The following is a 20,222-nucleotide window of genomic DNA, read 5'->3' on the forward strand; positions in this document are numbered from 1 at the left end:
AACAGTCAAGAAGAGTTACTGACTGGAAGGGAGAGGAGGTGGGAGGTGGTAGAGCTGAAGGATCATCAACAATAGGAGATGGAGGGCAAGCTGAAATTTCACTCATACCTGACGTTGATGGCACAGGTTCTGGTTCCTTGCTGGATTCAATTCTATCTACCCTCTTGAAAAAATGATCCAGTGATGTCTGGGTAGTAGATCTTTTTGTCTCATCATAATGACATGGTAGCACCGGATTGCATTCTGAACAGCTACTGCAACCTTTGTGTACCATTCTATGTTTGGGTGCCTCAAAAACTAACAGTGCCTCCTCAAATAAAGAAAATCCCCTTGCCATTTTCTGTGTCATGAATCTCTTCTTATTTCTTCTTCCTCTTGTCTCTCTCATCCTTTCTTGGCACTCGGTGCTTCTTAGCAGTACCAACTACATCACCACTGCTTTTACACTTGCTTCCGTACATCCTGGGCTTGAAATAGAGATACTGTACTATTGTACCCTATACAGTACTGTACAGTAAAGTACACAAAAGCACAACCACTTGTAGAGGATGTACACACATGACAATGTACACCAGACACATGAACTAACTTACATGATTGGACATGTGAATGCACGTTTGCCTCTTTGAAAGTCTGCAAGTTGAATGTTTGTATTTAGGGGAATTACTGTACCTTTTTCCATCCCCTCATTTTCAGTCTGTATGTGTCCCTATGTCTGAAGTAGGTCTCTTGTAGATAGCATATATATATGGGTTTTATTTTCTGCATCCATTCAGCCAGTCTATGTCTTTTGGTTGGAGCATTTAATCCATTTGTTTTAAGGTAATTATTAATATGTACATTCCCATTGCCATTTTCTTAATTGTTTTGGGTTTATTTTTGTAGGTCTTTTTTCTTCCCTTCCTCTCTTGCTCTCTTCTCATGTGGTTTGATGACCATCTTTAGTGTTGTGTTGGTGTTGATTTTTCTTTTTTGTGTATGTATCTATTGTAGTTCTGGGGTTTGCTGTTCCAAAGAGGTTTTGCTATAGCAGTCTATATATGTGCAGGGTTGTTTTACGTTGCTGGTCTCTTTCCTGCCTAGGGAAGTTCCTTTAGCATTTGTTGCAAAGCTTGTCTGGTGGTGCTGAATTCTCTTAGCTTTTGCATGTCTGTAAAGCTTTGAATTTCTCTGTCGAATCTGAATGAGAGCCTTGTTGGGTACAGTATTCTTGGTTGAAGGTTCTTCCGTTTCATCACTTTAAATATGTTGTGCCAATCCTGGCCTGCAGAGTTTCTGCTGAGAAATCAGCCTATAGCTTTATGCAAGTTCCCTTGTATGTTATTTGTCATTTTTCCCTTGTTGCTTTTAATATTTTTTCTTTGTGTTTAATTTTTTGTCAGTTTGATTACTCTGTGTCTCAACGTGTTCCTCCTTGGGTTTATCCTGCCTGAGACTCTGCATTTCCTGGACTTGGGTGACTGTTTCTTTTCCCATGTTAGGAAAGTTTTTAGCAGTTATCTCTTCAAATATTTTTTCAGGCCCTTCTCCTTCTGGGACCCTTATAATACAAATGTTGGTGCATTTAATGTTGTCCAGAGGTCTCTTAGACTGTCTTCATTTCTTTTCATTCTTTTTTCTTTATTTTGTTCCATGGCAGTGATTTCCGCCATTCTGTCTTCAAGCTCACTTATCTGTTCTTCTGCCTCAGTCATTCTGATATTGATTCCTTCTAGTGTATTTTTTGTTTCAGTTTTTGTATTGTTCATCTCTATTTGTTTGTTCTTTAGTTCTTCTAGGTATTTGTTAAACATTTCTTGTATCTTCTCAATCCTTTACCAGTGAGCTTTCCCGTTTGTGCCTCCATTCTTTTTCCAAGACCTTGGATCATCTTTACTATCATTACTCTGAATTCTTTTTCAGGTAGATTGCCTATCTCCTCTTCATTTAGTTGCTCTTGTAGGTTTGTATCTTGCTCCTTCATCTGCAACATATTTCTTTGTCATCTCATTTTGTCAAACTTACTGTGTTTGTGGTCTCTTTTCCACAGGCTGCAGGATCATAGTTCCTCTTGCTGCTGGTGTCTGTCCCCTGGTGGGTGAGTTTGGTCCAGAGGCTTGTGCCATTATCCCCTTGATAGAGGGTTTGACTGGTATTGTGGTGACAAGAGTCTGCCCTGGATATTAAGTGGGGCCTCCCCTTTGCTCTGTGGTTGTCCCTGCCCTGTCAGGGTCAGAGTCTGCTCTCTGGTTATTGGAGTAGACGCCCCCAGATATGTGTCTTCATTGTGTTTCTGATCTGTGGTGTGAGGTAGGTGGGATTTCAGCATTTCCACTGTGAAAGAAGCCACTGAGTATTCCTCCTCTGTAGCTGTTCATCTGTGAATGTGCTCTGTTGTGTCCTCTTTCACCCACTGTGTGGGCTCAAAAATTACACTGTTGTTGGCACTGCTCTTGGTCCCACCTTAATTGTGGGTGTGCCAGCAATTGGCCCTGGTGTCTCTCAGGCATTGTTTTCACCAGGTCACTGGCACAGATCCACTGAGATCAGGTCCCAGGACTGCAGTAGTTGTGCATCTGGACCTGCTGTGAGAGCTATGGAGGCAGCTCAGACTCTGGCCTGGCCCCCCCTGCATGTATGTGCCCACAAAGCCCACAGCTGTTAAAGCCAGACCCATCTCAGCTGCTGGAGCACTTGTTGTCCTTTTCAATGTTTCTCAGGCACTGAATTTAGGAAGCCGTCAGTGGAGGTGTAACTCCACAGTTTGTGCAGCCATGAGGAGAGATTTCAGCTCTTCTTCCTTAGTCACATGGCCAACCCCTGGGGCTAAGCTGTGGTTTCAGCCCTTCCTCTGTGTGTCTTCCTCCAACCACAGTCTGCCCCAGAGGTTGCTGGAGCCCACGAGCCCATCAGGTAGGAAGGACCTGAGGTGGCGATCAGGGTGAGTGGGTCACCCAAGCAGGGCAGGTGGGGGCAGAGGAGGCGATGGCAGGGGCATATGAGCCTGATCTGGTGGGAGCCCTCCCTAGTGCCCGTGGAGGCAGGGCCAGCATGTGAGGAGAGAGGCTGCAATGGTGGCCCAGCTCTTTGTGTGTCACTCAATGATGGCACTTCTCTTCTGTAGCAGTCTGGGTTTCCTCCACAAGCATTCCCATTTGTGGAGCTCCTCACTCCCATCCCCTCAGGCTGTCTCCTCACAGCCAACAGCAGTCCCCTCCCTGGGTTTGCTCTCCAAACCCCATGTTCCAGTACTCAGCCCCCATGCACAGTGGTGGACAACTGTCTCAGCCAGTGGTGTGCAGTGCTGTGGCATGGACAATCTGGGTAGATCTCACTCTGTCCTGCCTGCCACAGACTTGTTGCTAGGATCTCCTCCAAGCCCCTGAAACTCCCTTTCTGTCCCAATTGATCCCCCAACCAGTGAGAGGGCTTCCACAGATACAGGAACCTCTCCTCACCTTTAGCTCTCTGCCAGGGGCTCAGGTCCCATCCTGCTTCCTCTCCTCTTCCTTTCCCTTTCTTCTTTATTTCATCCTACCTGGTTATGTGGAGATCTTTCTTGTCCTTTTAGGTGTCTGAGGTCCTCTGCCAATGTTCAGCGGGTGCTCTGTGAGAATTGTTCCATTTGTAGATGTATTCTTGACACACTTGTGGTGAGAGATGAACTCCATGTCCTTCTACTCCTCTGCCATCTTGGAAAGTCCACCAATCAATTTTAAATGTTTGAAATCATATAGAATGTATATCCTCCAACCACAATGGAATTATTTTAGGAAGAAAATAATTAATAAAAAGATAGTTAGAAAAATCCCAAAGTAAGAAATATATTTCTAAAACAAAACTCCTGGGTCAAAAAAATCACAATGGAAATTAGAAATTATTCTAAATGGAAAAAAATTATTCTAAATGAAATGATAGTTAAAATATAACATATCAAAAAATTTAGGGTACAGCTAAAGTAGTACTTAGAAGAAAATGTGGAGCTTTAAATACTTGCATTAGAAAAAAGGCTGAAAATTGATTACCTAAGTATGTATTTCAAAAGTTAGAGAAAAATTAGCAAATTAAAACATAATCAAAGCATGATTAGCCTGGTATATAGTAAGTACCATAAAGTGCTAGCTATTATTATTACCTAGCTTAGGGTAAAAGTGGGTGTTATATATGCTACATGGTTTACTGAAAGAAACTTACCAGATTGTCTGCCCTGGAACGTGGGTTTAAAACCCGATATGTTAATAAAATAGCAATTCTAATTTTTTTTTAATTTTTATTTATTTTGTTTTTGGCTGTGTTGGGTCTTCGTTTCTGTGCGAGGGCTTTCTCCAGTTGCAGCAAGCGGGGGCCACTCTTCATCGCGGTGTGCGGGCCTCTCACTATCGTGGCCTCTCTTGTTGCAGAGCACAGGCTCCAGACGCGCAGGCTCAGTAGTTGTGGCTCACGGGCCTAGTTGCTCCGCAGCATGTGGGATCTTCCCAGACCAGGGCTTGAACCCGTGTCCCCTGCATCAGCAGGCAGATTCTCAACCACTGCGCCACCAGGGAAGCCTAGCAATTCTAATTTTTAAAAATGAAACAAAGCAAAGACCAATGGTTAAGGACTTCTCCGGTGATGCAGTGGTTAAGAATCCACCTGCCAATGCAGGGGACACAGGTTCGAGCCCTGATCCAGGAAGATTTCACATGCTGCGGAGCAACTAAGTCTGTGCACCACAACTACTGAGCCCGGATGCCACAACTACTGAAGCTCGCATGCCTAGAGACTGTGCTCTGCAACAAGAGAAGTCACTGCAATGAGAAGCCTGTGCAACGAAGAGTAGGCCCCACTTGCTGCAACTAGAGAAAGCACACGTGCAGCAACAGAGACCCCACACAGCCAAAATTTTAATTAATTAAAATTTTTTAACTAAAAAAAAAGAGCAATGGTTAAGATGGATAGCTCTAAAGCTAAAGGTACATGGGTTGGACTCCAGGATCTATGGTTGACAAATTATATGACTATTTCCATTATCTATTGCTCTATAACAAACTATCCCAACAGTCAGTGGCTTAAAACACCACGATTTTATTGCATACAATTTTTCGTGTTGGAAATGCAGGCAGACTCAGCAAGCAAGTCTCTGCTCCATGTGGCATTAGCAAGGCCCCTGCACGTGGCTGCATTCAGCTAACGACTAGGCTGGGCTAACAGGTCCAAGATGGCTTCACCCACAGGACAAGGCTTAGGTGGGGCTGTCAGCTAGCACACTCTGGTTCTCCTCCACATGGCCTCTAACTCCACATGGTCCCTATTATCATATGGCCTCTGTCTCCAGCAGCCTGGACTTTACATGGGAGTCAAGTTAGTAGGAGAATGAAAACAGACTCTGCAAGGCCTCCAAAAGAAACCATAAACAAAATGAAAAGGCAACCATAAGAATGGGAGAAAATATTTTCAAAGGATGTGACTGACAAGGGATTAATCTCCAAAATATACAAACAGCTCATAGCAAAAAAAAATCAAATCAATATCAAAAAAACAACCCAATCAAAAAAACTGGCAGAAGATCTAAACAGACATTTCTCCAAACAAGACATACAGATGGCCAAGAGGCACATGAAAAGATGCTCAACATCACTAATTATTAGAAAAATGCAGATCAAAACTACAATGAGATATCACCTCACATGAGTCAGAATGTCCATCATCAAAAAGTCTACAAATAATAAATGCTGGAGAGGGTGTGGAGAAAAGGGAACCCTCCTACACTGCCAGTGGGAACGTAAATTGGTGCAACCACTATGGAAAATAGTATGAGGACCCTTAAAAAACTAAAAATAGAGCTACCATATGATCCTGCAATCCCACTCCTGATCATATATCCAGAGAAAACCATAACTTGAAAAGATACATGTACCCCAATGTTCATTGCAGCACTATTTACAATAGTCAAGACATGGAAGAAACCTAAATATCCATCGACAGAGGAGTGGATAAAGAAGATGTGGTACATGTACACAATGGAATATTACTCAGCCATAAAAAAGAATGAAATAATGCCATTTGCAGCAACATGGATTGACCTAGAGACTATCATACTGAGTGAAGTAAGCCAGACAAAGACAAATATCATATGATATTGCTTATATGTGGAATCTAAAAAAAAAGATGATATAAATGAACCTATTTACAAAACAGAAATAGACCCACAGACGTAGAAAATAAATTCATGGTTACCAAAGGCAAAAGTAGTGGGGAGGGATAAATTAGGGATTTGGCATTAACATATATACACTACTGTGTACAAAATAGATAACCAACAAGGACCTACTGTATAGCACAGGGAAGGAACTCTACTTAATATTTTGTAATAACCTAAAAGGGAAAAGGATCTGAAAAAGAATATATATATACAGTGAATCACTGATTCGCTTTGGTATATACCTGAAACTAATACAACATTGTAAATCAACGATACTTCAATTTTTTTAAAAAAGTTGAACCATGTCTCTTTCATTGCATTCTACTGGTCAAAGCAAGTCACAGACCAGTCCAGTTTAAGGAAAAGAGAAATAGACTACACCTCTTGATAGAAGTGACAAAGTCACTTTGAAAAACTAGAAGAGATTGTTGCCACAATCTTTGGAAACAATACACTACAGGGACCTTGAGCAATTTACTCATACTTTCTGTGCCTCAGTTCCCCCACCTGTATAGGGAGATGATACTAATTCCCAGGTTGTTGTGAAAATTAAGTGAGAAAAAATATGATGCACATAGATGCGTCTAATGCAGTGATTCTGAAAACTTGGTGTTTATTAAACGTTTATTAAAAAAAGATTCCTGGACCCCACCCTCTAGAGTTTCAGATTGAGCAGGTCTGGGGTAGAGCCCTCAATTTTCCATTTTTAAAAGTTCCCAGGTGATGCTATTGCTGCTGGTCTTCAACCACCCTTTAAGTAGTACTGGGATGGTATACAATCAGCACTCAGTAACTCTTAGCTATTTTTATTGTAAACAAAAGAGGGAAAAAAATGATTATAGACAGTTTTGCTATTTTTAGACCCTGAAGGCACAAGGAAGTAACATTATTGTCTTTCTCTCCCCTGAAGGAAAGAGTTTGTATGTGTTAAAAAAAAAAATTGCAAAATGGGACTAAATACATGGCTGAGCCTTTCAATGCTGTGGTTCACTGAGGGCCAGTCAATGAGGAACCCTCCTTGAGGAAGCACGTTTGGTGCTATGCGGCAAAGGATAGATAGAAACAAGACAAAGGGGAGAAGTGCCTTCCAGGAAAACACATGAATAGATGTACATCAGTCATAGTCACTATGTGCACTGTTTAATGGGTTATTTTTTAAAATCAGGCAATGTGGCAGAACTGTAAGGGAAGAAAAGAATATTCATTCTGCATAATCCCCAGGCCTCCACAGCCCCATTTTTCTCATCTAGAATCAGGATGCCAAGCTTTGTCAGCTCCACTGTATCATTATCCAGCCTGGGCCTCTTCAAGTTGTCATGGTAACAGAATAACTTCATCTCTCTTGCTTTTTCTCACAAACTATTCAAAGGAATGAAATGTCATGACATCAGCATATCTCCCATTTTCAGCTGAATTTCTTTGGAAACTGCATGTTCGCAAGAGCAGATTCATGAATTCTCAGGGTTCAGCCCTCTCTTTTGTGGGTAACTCTTGTCAGAAATCTAACCCTTTGTTTTCTGAAGCAATGTGTGACCTTGTACTTCAGCTCTGGGAGCCCTTGACTTTTGCAGGCTGAGTCCCATGTTCCCTGTGGCTTTGAATGTATCTGTTTTCTCAATGAGAAAGAAGTAAATGCAGTTTTAATACCAAATTTATTCCAGCCCTATGCCACATCACCCTGTTCAATAACAATTCTCAGAAAGAAAAGGAGAACACAATTTAATTTCTAGATACTGTAAGGATTAATTGGGCTTTTTTTTTTTCTAGAGTCAGCTCTCATGGTTTCATATCATCTATTTTAAGTTAAAAGAATCCTCAAATGTGTAGTGTTTAGGTCACACTTAAACTTGCATCAGAATCACCTGGGGGGCTTGTTAAAACACATTGCTGCCATTTCCGATTCAGCAGGTATGGAAGGGGTCTGAGAATTTATATTTCTAACAAGTTCCCAGGTGATGTTGATACTGCTGTCTGGGGACCACACTTTGAGCACCATCAATAGTTGCTGAGGCTAGTTAGTAAGGCTCTGAATGACCAACAGTTGGTAAACTCCGGGAATGCACCTCTAGTTAGCCTGTTAAAAGCAGGAGTGGCCAGGGGAAGGGCTCTCACAGTACTTGCAGATAGAAGATACTGGTTCCACATCGACATTTCCCCACCCCGACTAAATAATGTGTCCTCGTAGGCAAGTCATAGAACTTCTCTAAGCCAAAATTTGACCTTAAAATAATAATAATATCCCCTTACTTAACTTTGCAAATTTATTGTTCTAACTGAATACAACAAAGTGTGTGAGGCTACTCAGTCAGTGGGGAACTGCTATATAAACACAAGTTGTTAAGAGTGTTGCTGCCAAGACTAACTCTTTTCATAACTATTGAAATGAAATTTTATTCATATTCTCAAGGCCACCTCAAAGGTTACCTCCTCAGGAACATGGCCCCTAATCCCCATCGACAGAATTGATCCTTTTCTCATCAAAACTGCCACAATATTTAGTTTATACCTCTCTTTTGATACTTAATTTTTGTAAGATGTAAAATTTGATAAGTTACATGCCTGTCTCCCCCATAGATTCTGAACTCTTTGAAGACAGGACACATGTCTTTTTACCTTTTGAAGTCCTGTACCCCACCATCATTCTTAGCACAGTGTTATACACCTTTAAGCATTTAATAAATACTTGTTTGAACTAATAAATAAATAAGTAAAAACATTAAGTTACATATGCTTGATTTCAGATAAGATGATAACATATACACAGTGTATACCTGCATTCTTCCCCTCCTCTCTCACAACCTCACTATCCAAATATATATATATATACTGTATATATAATATATAATATATAGGCTGTATTTACTGTGTCATAGTATATATATATATATATATATATATATATATATATACACACACACACACACACATACACACATACATACAAATAATAAAGAGTGAACTCAAGAAACTAAAACTTGTAACTTGTGGTCATATCCAGCATGGAACCAGTTTACATGGTTCAGGTACCCTCAAGGTAGACTCTTTGGAAGATGGAAGCAAGCTGGATAGTGAGCAACTCTCAGCCCCACATCAGTTGGTTGACCTCTACCAGGGCCAGCTTCCAAGAAAAGAAGCAACAGGACAGAGACTGCCAGACCTGAGATTTCCCTTGATAATATGGCTCCCAGTGCTGTGCTGTGGGCATTGTCCTTAGCCATGCAAATCTGGGTGGGATCAGATAAACTAGAATTAGTGAAGATCTGTATGTTTTCAGCTGTCTTGGCCACTAGAATTCTGCAACTGCAGAACACCACCACCCCCACCTTTTCTTACTTAAGAATCTTGGTTACAAGAGAAGACTGGGTGGAAAGTAAGGAACAAAACACCATAATTTTCATGAAGCCTATCCAGGAATCACTAGACACCTTCAACTAACCAGGAAGCTCCCACACCTTGTCAGCATCTTGACTTCCAGAGAGGGAAAACCTGATGAGCCCATTCCATGAGCAAGTGCAGATGACTTGCCAATAACCTTGGCCTCAAGCTCAGGAGGGAGGGCCAGATCAATTGTACAGTCCTAAACAGAACAGAGGTCACTTCTTTCTCTATATAACTGGGAACATCTTCCCCTAGGCATCATGTTTATCTGGAATTCTTGGCATGGGGTGCAGAGGGTAGATTCTGATAGGAAACCTAGGCAACACTGGCTACAGAAACTTGAGATGAAGTAGAAGAGACAGGTTCTTCAAATGGCCCAGCCAGGGACCTCAGGCAGAGGAAGCCCCAGTTAGACCAAGGAGAGATAGACAAAGGGCCACAGCAGTGGCAATGGACTGCACTTGCCACTCATCCTTGTCCACAGCCCTCTGCAGGGACAATCTTCAAGGTCCTCACTCTTGCAGGGGTATGGAGTGCTCATATGCATAGATCTCCTTTGGACTTGGTTTTTCTGAGACTGTCTCTGAATTTCTGGCAAAAAAAGCAAAGACCCAACCAGGAATATAATGGCCTGACACCTCTGGGGCCCTGATCTCAGCACCTAGATGGCCTTTCTTCCTCTTGATTTCACTTCTGTCCTCTTTAATGTCAATAATGAACAGAAAATATTTAAACAAAATTTACAAATCCAATTCACATATTAAAATATTTTAATCAACCCTGGTTTTTGTCATCTGCAATTGACCACTTTATTATTATTGTGTAAATATTCCCCAAAATACATTTTCTCATTTAAATACCACAGGAAACTGAATACCTAAGAGGGCTGTCATTTGTAACTGTCACTCAACTCTTCTAAGTCCAGCAAGATAAATGGGTTATGGAGAATTTTCTTTCTTTATACTCTGCACCTCAGTGTCTACTCACCTAAAATAATTCTTGCTCTGTGCTATAAAATATTTAAAAATATAATATTCTGTTTATCTTTTAAAGTGCATTTCTGGTGACATTCAGTATTAAAATCCTTATAAAATGCCCTCCTCCAAAATGTGTTTACTGGAGCCCTGAGTAACTTTTAAAATCACCCTCAGTATCCTGGGTCCTCTGTCACTTGTCCAAATTTGGTGGATTTGTTCACAGCAGCCATGCTTGTCATCAGATTCATACCCTCCTTCATGTCATTTAAGGAAATGGCCAATAGGATGCACAAGGTCCTGCGGGTTTTCAGAGTTTGGATTTTTTTTTATTCTATCAAGTAATTTGAAAGTGGTTTCTTCAAACCAGCTGGAAAGCCAACTATTTCTGAATGTGACTCAGATAAAAGAAGACAACACGAAAGCACTTTGAAGGAGACCATGAGGGGGAAGCTCATTCAATCCAAGATACTTTTTAATCAGCTACCTTCTACTTGGCCCAGAAGAAATAAGGAAGAGAAAAATAAAAAGCAAATAGGGATGGCTAAAATGAGCAGTACTTATTGGTGGCCCACCCAAGAGGAAAATAAGGATTTAATAGCTATGATACTTTAAATTTTAGAGCATTTCTAAATTTTCAAAGTAATTTTACATGTATTATCTCTTTGTATTCTTCTAGCAGGAGTGCAGGAAGGATTGTTTCCATTTGTATTATTGTTATTATCCTAATTATTACCACTGCTTAACAGAGACCAAGGACAGGGCTGGAAGAATCTGGCAAATCACCTTATACACATGAGAGAAAGTGGCTTTTGTCCTTAGAGACTCTTCTGTTTTACACATTATGAAGTACAGTTTTTCCAAGGTCCTGCCCAGTGAATTCAAGATGGAACATGATTAGGGACTTCCCAGGTGGCACAGTCGTTAAGAATCCGCCTGCAAATGCAGGGGACACAAGTTCGATCTCTGGTCCGGGAAGATCCCACATGATGCGGAGCAACTAAGCCCATGTGCCACAACTACTGAGCCTGCACGTCACAACTACTGATCCTGCGTGCTGTACCTACTGAAGCCCGTGCACCTAGAGCCCGTGCTCCACAACAAGACAAACCACTGCAATGAGAAGCCCACGCACTGCAATGAAGAGTAGCCCCTGCTCGCGGCAACTAGAGAAAGCCTGCGTGCAGCAACGAAGAGCCAATGCAGCCAAAAGAAAAAAGAAAAAAAAAAAAAAAGATGGAACATGGTTAGAAAGTGAGGAAGATAAGGGACTGGGCAAGAAGTGGGGTACAAGGAGGGAAGAGCAAATGGTTCCACATGTGGGTTGTGAACAGAAGTGCCAGGAGCATGCTGGAGGCCACTGCAAGGAGCCAGATCAGCCCACTGATTTCATAACCAGCTGGACAGGGGATAGTTGGGTTGTCAAGATCTAACCAAAAGATTCTAAGAAACATGGGGTTTATTGAAAAATTGATGAAGCTACACCAGCAAATACCCATTTGCAGTCCCCAACCCAGATTAGGGTATTAGGAAAACACTTTTAGTGGCAGACAAAATTTTTCATCATTTTAGAGAGTTCTACTGGACAGTGCTGGTCTAGACTAGATTTGAAATTATCTAGGCAGTAGATGATAACAGGGTCCCCTCGTTACCTGGTCTCTAAAGGCAGTGGTGTGACTCTGAGTCAAGTCCTCACTTGGTAGAGCTAACAAATCTGCTTACGGACTCCACAGGAAGACCATGTACCAGTCCATAGGATAGCATTTGCCCACAGGAGGGTAAGTGGCTAAAAAGGAAGCTACCTAGTAAATACTGGAGGTACATCTTCCCCTTTTCCAGACAATGCAATTCTAATTCAAAAGTCCAGGACTTCCCTGGTGGTCCAGTGGTTAAGACTCCGTGCTTCCACTACAGGGGGTGTGGGTTCAATCCCCGGTGGGGGAACTAAGATCCCACATGCCATGCAGTGCAGCCAAAAGGTAAAATAGAAATTCGAAAGTCCTTTTAGAATCTCTGCATTTGCCCCCCCACCCAACTTCACCCATTCCTTAAAGGTCTTAGAAGGCCAACTGGCAATACCGATTAGACTAAAGGAGAGACAAAGAGCTCCTCAAGAAAGATTCTGCTTTTTCACCTTAGGACATGTATCTTTCTTCCCAGAGACTTGTGCTTTCTTCTCTCAGAAATAGGAAGGATGGTACCAAAACTCCATTGCCCACTTACTGGGAATCTGGATTGGGGACCACAAATAAGTGCTTGTTTGTGTGGCATCAGCCATTTTTCATTAACCCCCACATTTCTTAGAATCTTCTTGCTGGTTCTTTACAACACAACCATCCTGTGGGATATATACCTCTTTTTGTATACCAGCTGACTGTCCCATGTGATTTTATCCCAGCCCAGGAAAGTCTTAGGCCCACCAGATCCAAGCAAGTGCCAAGACATCAGAGCCAAAAGTAGTGATTTGTTTGTGCATTACTATGAAGGCTGGAGTCAAAATGAACTAGGAAGGTAATGAGATATATAGACACAGATATGACTCAGAAATAGAAGATTCAGGTGAGGAACCAAGGACCAGGACAAAAGATGGAACATGTTAAAAAAAAAAAAAAAAAAAACAGAGATGGATGGCCTAGGTACTATTAACCAAAACTTCAGAAATGGAGACCTGATTGAAATAAAGAGGCATTTATTTGAGGTTTGTTAGGACTGCAGCCCAGGAGATCCAAAAAGCACTTAAATTATGTTCTGCTGAACTACAAAACGGAGGAGGTTTATAAAGGCAAAAAAACACAAGGTTGCATAAGTTGTTTGTCAAGAATTAGGATTGGAGCTGGCAAGAAGTATGGGTGCTTGTTAAACAAGGATTGGCTGGGGTCTGAAATGATTACATAGTTGCAAAGGACAGAATTGGGGTGACTTTGAAACTACAAGGTTGTAACTAGCATCTTAACAGGTATTGTTTTGAAAATGGCTGGTAGTGTCCTTGAGTTTGATACAGTTTAGAGAAAATTCAACTTCTCAGTGATGCAGAAACATGTCTGAAACCATATCCACAATGGCTACCTGGCTCCAATTTGGATGCCTGAACCATAGCTACTCCATTTTGATTTTTAAATGATCTTAAATATGTCACCAGTACTAAGGAGTGCACCAAAACAAACAGCCCAGGACCCCCACAGAACTGTGCTTGGGGGTCCAGTCTGTCAGGGTGGTCATCTGCCCACAGTGTCTCTTCTAAATCTGTTGGCCACACTGCCCTTTGGCCATAACAGTTAGTCATATCCTGTACCCAATATACAGAGTCAACAAAGCCAGAAGCTACCTTTGGGGCTATTCTTTGCTCTCCTTCCATTCCACCATAGTCATGTCCCTTCTAGAGTGTACAGTGCAAATCCCGAATCTAGAACTAGATTAGCTGGTAACCTCACCTCCTTGGAATATAGGTGAAAATAAAGTCTGAGAAAATACATGCATAAATGTCTCCAAACAACAAAAATAATGATGCTAAAGTTACTGCAGTCTACTTATGGGATTAGTCTTCAATCTCTCATTCAGAATTTATTGATCTTATTTTACACCACATAGTAACAAGTTTAACTGTCTGGTTTATCAGTCCACAGCAAATGTGAAGCAAAAAATCAGGGAAAGGATACCAAACATTATAAAAGAGACATAAGGTCAACTCACAAAGCACAAGTTGAGGCCATTTGGTATAGCATTAAACTATTTCACTTCATAACAGTAGCTTCCAGTAATTAGCACAAAATGATTATATTATGTCCAGTTTTCTCTGCTTAAATCACAGATTTGTCATAATAATTCAGAGATTAAAGATACTGGTTTATGTGCTAAGCCGTATCTCTTTTTTGTTTTATTTTCATCTTTTTATTTTACTCTTGAAGAAAGGAGGAAGAAGTTACTTTCTTCTCTCGAGACCCAGCAGAGGTGGATCCTGCAAAATGATGACCCAGTTACAGAAGGTGGAATAAAGGTCACCAGAGGCGGCAGGGAGGGAGAAATGAGAAGTCATTGTTTAAAGTATATAGAATTTCTGTTCAGGATGATGAAAAAGTTCTGGAAATGGATAGTGGTGATGGTTGTACAACATAGTAAATATAACTAATGCCACCTAAATTGTACCTGTACACTTAAAATGATCAAAATGGTAAATTTGATGTTATGTACACTTTACCACAATAAAAATAAACTAATTAATTAATTAAAGATTAAAAGGCAGCCCAGCTAAGGAGCTAAAGACAGAGTGGGGGACGGAAAAAACCTCCGGGAAGGAACTCTAGGAGGCGTGATCTCTACCATGCAGTTTGAATTTTCCTTTTCTGCTTGGTAATTACCACCTGTTCTCACCAAGTCTTCAGGTAAAGCCTGCTCTAGGCTGTTCTTTGGAGAGAAAAAGTAGGTCATTTCTGGACTATGATGAAAGCACAGTCACCTGGAGAAAGAGTAATGAGAAGAAGTATTGACCAGCAGAGCAGCTATTGGCTAAGGCTGCATGTGGGAATGAAAGGATATGGAGGACATGTGAGCATTCCCTGGAGCCTCTCAGGAACAGCAATGGAAGGAATTCTCTCACAGGCTGGACTCCCACACGCTGTGAGCCACGTACTAAAGGCTGGACCACTGGCTACAACCCTAACTTCTTCCCTGACCCCAGCATCTTCTCAGATTTCTACCCAGCCTGGCTCAACTACCTGCACTGTGGCTGTGGCAGCCTCTTGGTGACGCTTTGGACTTGAATCCAACGTTACCCAGAGTCTTCCTGCAGCTGAGACATTCTGGTCACCTTCCATCCCCCAATCCATCCCATCCTCCTCATGCCCTGCCCCTCCTAGAGTTATTACCACCCTCACTCCTAGGATCCCCACTGAAACCAACTTCACCCAAGCCCCAGGAAGGATCACAGAGTTCTACTGTGGCTGACACCTCTTCCTCAAGCACAGAGCCACCTCTGTTGGCCCAGACCTCCATCCAATACAATTTTTTCAATTCTGTTGGTCACCAGGGGCTAAAGTAAATCCAGGAGCATCTCACTGCTCAGGTACTATAACCTTCTTCCACCTGGTCCTAGGTGTAATCATTATCAAAATAGTGCTCTTAGGGTCCCTCTAATATGGTGTAGTGTGGGGCTGACTGGTCCCTGGTACCACTCTGTGTAACCCCTCTTGAGAGTAGCTGAAGGATCTAAAACCACCCTTGGGTGCTGCTTAATTTTCTTCCTATTTAGAACTCCCTGGATACAGCTAAGCATGAGATGCCTGTATCAGTCAAGGCCCCAGCATCCTGAACTGAGATGTCACATGCAACTTTGGATAATTTGAGAGCAGTTTACTAAGGGACTATTTACAAAAGTGTAGGCAAGGAGTAGGGACTTCACAAGGAGTAGTGTGGTAGCCCGAAGTCAGAAACAGCCATCATCTCACCCCTAGGACTGAAGGGGTGAAGGAGGTGTGATTAAGGGAACTTGCAGATGAGGAGGCTAAGTTGAGAGGAGGTCTGCCAAAAGCTGAGGCTTTTGGTCAAGGGCCACAGCTACTTGTGGCGATCCCACTGGGAGAAAGGAAATGTACATTGGCTTGACTCTCCCTCTCTCCCGCCCATCTCCTGTGGAGACTGAAGGAAGCCCACTGATGTAAGGGCATGCAGGTCAGCTTCCCAGGGCACAGGGCAGCATGGAGAAGGGTGCAGGTGGATGATAACCAGCACAGTGCCCCTGCCCTTGGTAACTGAACATCACTCACCTGCATAGTGCTGACTAATATGTGCCCACAGTGCTGGTGACAGGGAAGGAGGAGGAGGGAAGACTAAGGTAACCTATGCCCTACAGAGTTTCAAACCCAGACATTGAGACACAAACCCAAAGAAGGCAAATTAAAGATCTGAGCAAGACAGATCTCCCTGGCCACATTTAGCGCTCCCGGCACTGGGTACAGCTCCCTCTCTCCTTTCCAACCCTCTCACTCACTAGCTGATTTCCCACTCAAAAATAGTGCTAATAACACAATTTAAAAAATCAACCCATAAAGACATAAATAGGCAATTTATAGACAAAAATTACAAATGACTTACCAACATATGAAAATATGCTCAATCTCATAATTTATGAATTGCTAAGGTACTATTTTTTTAAACCTCTCATACTGGCAAAGATTAAAAGATTCAGTGATACACAATACCTGCATGTTTATGAGGAAACTATTGGTAGCAATATAAATTGAAGAAATTTCTTTGGAGGATCATAAATTTAAGATTTACATATTCATTAATTTAGCAATCTTACTTCCAGAAAGGTTTTCTATAAATACTCTCCCACATGCAAGCAAAAACTCAACAAGGATATTCGTTTCCACATTGTATGTAAAAGCAAGGATTTGGGATTAGGATTGGAAAAATCCTAATTGTTTAGAAATAGAGGAATGTTTAAATAAATATGGTTTGTATATACAGTGTAATACTACATAACAGACTTTAAAAATAGATACATATTGTGCTGGTAAGGAAACATCTCTAAGATATGTTATTACATAAAAAGCAAGGTACAGAACAATAGGTATAGTATGGCCCTATTTGTGGAGTTTTTAGGTTTTGGGGTAGGGGGGGTGGAGGTTGGTTTTTTTTTTTTTTTTTGATGGAGCCATAATCAAGTAGAATATGGGCCATGAAAAAAGTAAGTTCATTTTTTCCCACCACTTCTGCTTAAACTCACCTTGTGTACTTGTTCTTTTTCTGCACTCCAGATGAAATTGCTGGCAGGTCCTATAGTTTCCAGCCACTCCTAGATAATTTTAAAGCCCCCAGTCACATTCAGTTATAAGAAAAACCTCATATTAGTAATTTACAATCCATCGAGTATAGTAGCTAAAACTCCAGTCTCATCAAATGTCAAACTTCTCTTCTCTGTCAGTCTAGGCCTGCTGTCTGCCGGTCGGTGCTGTTGGGGGTGGGGCTATGGTGGGGCGAATTTGGCTGCTCTCTCTTCCCCACTCACCTTCCCCAGTCGCTTGCTGGCTGCAGTTTCTGGCCCGCCCACCCCACCTTAGAGTGCAGGGGAAGAGGGCCTATAGGGAGAGGGTAGTCTTCTGTGGCTGATGCAGAGGTAATGGAGCCTGGTTCTCTGAGTGTGACAGATGCAGAGTTTCCAGATGTTTTACAGAGAGCTATTATAAGATTTGATTTTTCTTTTTTTCCCTCCCTTTTTGAAGCTCCTCGCACTGAGGACTGATAGTTATGGCTCCCTTGCCCCAGGAGCTGTCTCTTGTCTGGCTGTAGACAACCTCTTCCTCAGGCCCACACATTCACTCTGTTGGGATCTCATGGTCCCACCATGAAATTTTCCTTGGTGGAACCCAAAGCAACCCTAAGCTACTCCCCAAACCCAAGAGAATCCACATCTGGTCCCCTCCAAACATGCATTTTTGCTCCACAGCTACTGAAAATGTAGCCCAGTTCTAAGGTAGCCACCTATCTTCATTCAACCCCCAGGTAGACGGTTCAAAACAGCCTTTTCACCTTCTGCAGACAGAAACAGATGCATCTTTATTTCTAACAGATACCAGGCAACAAGGTCCAGCCCTCTGGAAGACGGACTTAAAGCCCTCTCACTTGGCCAAGCACACTGACAACACTCTCTGAAGAAATCTCTCAGCCTCTACGCCCACTACTCTTATTGGCCAGGAGAGGGTTGCTAATACAGCCAATCCTCTCTCACCGTCTCTCAGCACAACCTACAAAGGCAGTTGACCCAGTGTAAGTATAAAGCATCTACAGTACTTTTGCAGGCCTTTAGGCCTCACTCAAAAGGAAGAAACATCTTATTGCATATACATATAACCATGTATAAGCAAAAAAAAAAAAAAAGTTCTGGAAGGATTATACAAGAAATCATCCACAGTGATAAACTCTGGGGGTTAATTGGGGGACCAGGATGAGAGGGAAATTTACTTTTCATTGTATACCCTTCTATATTTTTAATCATTTTTATAATGGCATGTATTACTTTTAAAACTAAACAAAAATCTAGTTAATACATTTTAAAATACTAGAGAAATTTTTATACCTCAAGATCAAAGACTTCATTGATACAATGGTAAGTAAAACACCAAACAATTACAAAATATATTAGAAAATATGATCTCATTTATAAAGGCAACCAAAGAGATAAAATACAAGACAAGGGCAAAATCTGTCAGAAGTAAACTTTAAAATTCTACTGAAGAACATAATAGAATAATTGAATAAATGGAAAAACATATTCTGTTCTTGAAAGACTTAATAGTTTAAAGATGTCAATTCTCCCTAAATTAAACAATAAAAGTATACAATCTCAATAAAATCCCAATGGGTTTTGGAGGGATATAAGGGGGGGGGGGGGGAGACTAGGCAAGTTGATTATAAAATTCATATAAAAAATAAAAATTAAAGATGGACTAGGAAAACTCTTTTAGGCCAACCAGAGAGCAGAACATTTTGTATTGTTCTGGTAATTAAAACCATTTGACAAACTTCTGAGCAAACACAACCATTGAAACACCACCAAAAGAACAGTGACGTAATAAAAGTGTAAACCAAAAATCCAAAGAGAATGGGAGGAACAGAGGAAGCTATAAACTGGGTGCTTTATGCAGTAGAGGGGGATAAGAATGAGGAAGGGTTTTCCCCTATAGACCCTGGAAAACCTCAGGACACAGAGGAACAAAGTTCTAAGGAAGGTAAAGATGAGGCAAGGGGCTAAAAACATAGATATTATTTGAAATTCTATTTACGGGGAGATCCAAATCTCCTACATCCCTTCCCCAAGCCTGCCAAGGTAAATAATATCCCCCACTATCCCACCAGATACCATTGATTTCTTCTCTGGGAAAACAGAAATTGAAAAGTAAAATGACTTTCAACCTAGCATCTAGCCTGTACCAAGCCAAACTATCAAGTCAACATGTGGCTGGAATAAAGACATTTTCAGAGATGTAATGACTCAGAGAACATACTGTTCTGAAGATGTAAGTGCATGTGATGTTGTAATTTATAATAATTTGTATATTTGGTCTTTGTCCCCATTCCTGGCACAGAGCTCCTAAAGCCCTTAGAATTTCCTAAGTGTTAAGAGCACTAGGAGCAGAGCCTGAACAAAGATTGTAGAGTAGAAGGACGTGCTCTCACTCCCTCTTGCAAGAACACCAGAATCACAACTAGCTGCTGGAAAATCATCGACAGGAAAACACTGGAACTCACCAAAAAAGACACTCCACATCCAAAGACAAAGGAGAAGCCACAATGGGATGGTAGGAGGGGAGCAACCACAGTAAAATCAAATCCCATCACTGCTGGGTGGGTGACTCACAGACTGGAGAACACTTATACCACAGAAGTCCACCCACTGCAGTGAAGGTGCTGAGCCCCACGTCAGGCTTCCAAACCTGGGGGTCCGGCAAAGGGAGGAGGAATTCCTTGAGAAACAGACTTTGAAGGCTAGAGGGATTTGATTGCAGGACTTTGACAGGACTGGGGGAAACAGAGACTTCACTCTTGGAGGGCACACACAAAGTAGCGTGCGCATCAGGACCCAGGGGAAGGAGCAGTGACCCAGGGGAGACTGAAGCAGACATACCTGCTAGTGTTGGAGGGTCTCCTGCAGAGGAGGGGGGGGTGGCTATGGCTCACCGTGGGGACAAGGACATTGGCAGCAGAAGTTCTGG

This window comes from Balaenoptera acutorostrata, chromosome 12 (assembly GCF_949987535.1).
Source record: "Balaenoptera acutorostrata chromosome 12, mBalAcu1.1, whole genome shotgun sequence".
NCBI classification, from domain to species: Eukaryota; Metazoa; Chordata; class Mammalia; order Artiodactyla; family Balaenopteridae; genus Balaenoptera; species Balaenoptera acutorostrata.